The 673-nt window shown below is 67.6% G+C and overlaps 1 protein-coding gene across 8 annotated transcripts in view; it reads right to left on the bottom strand.

Annotated features, from left to right (window-relative positions):
• POMT1 (protein O-mannosyltransferase 1) overlaps positions 1-673 on the bottom strand; it is a 27,084-nt gene that overhangs the window by 15,584 nt on the left and 10,827 nt on the right. The window lies entirely within an intron of this gene.

Here is a 673-nt window from a genome sequence, read left to right as displayed (position 1 = left end):
GGCCTTCTCTCTCTCAAATGCAGAGGTGGTCTAGGCGAGGGTTAGAGACGGTCCCTGAGAGGTATCCTGGGGGGAGGGGTGATGGTGGGGAACGGAAACGCTAACACTGAGAGCACTTGGCCTTGTCGTATCTTATCGCAGCCCCGCGATGACCCGTGAGGGTGTGTGGCTGTTGGTGAGGACCAGAGGACCCACGGGCTCACGGGGAGCGGGGAGGAGGCCGGCCCACAGGTACACCGGCGTCAGCCCTCCTCCCTCCCTGCTCCGTGAGCTGCAGTTCCTGGAACCGTGGGCGTGTGGGGCTGCAGGTGCCACCAGCAGGGACAGAGGACGACGACCAGCCTTCGGGAGCAGCGTGGCACAAGGGCAGTGGGTGGGCCGCTGAGAAGTTCCACCGGGAGAGCTCCCAGCGACAGGGCCTGGGTGCAGAGCGCTCCCATCCCGCGGGCACGGCCGAGGAGAGGACGGAGAAGCTGAAGGCAGGCAGATGCATGCAGCACCAAGAAGGCGAGGCTGGGGGTGGGGGGTGGGGGACGCACACACACACACCCCCGGAAGGCAGCCTTGCAGCCCCTGGCTCTGCTGGGAGGGCCCCCCCAGCGGCACTGCAGCCAGCACACTGGGCCAGTCACGCCTGCAAGGACCAGAAGGGGGGGCGGGAGGCCGGTGCTCG

Source organism: Ursus maritimus, unplaced genomic scaffold, assembly GCF_017311325.1.
Source record: "Ursus maritimus isolate PB19 unplaced genomic scaffold, ASM1731132v1 scaffold_17, whole genome shotgun sequence".
Lineage (NCBI taxonomy): Eukaryota > Metazoa > Chordata > Mammalia > Carnivora > Ursidae > Ursus > Ursus maritimus.
The sequence above is the reverse complement of the archived record's forward strand: the minus strand, read 5'-3'. Positions and strand labels throughout refer to the sequence as shown.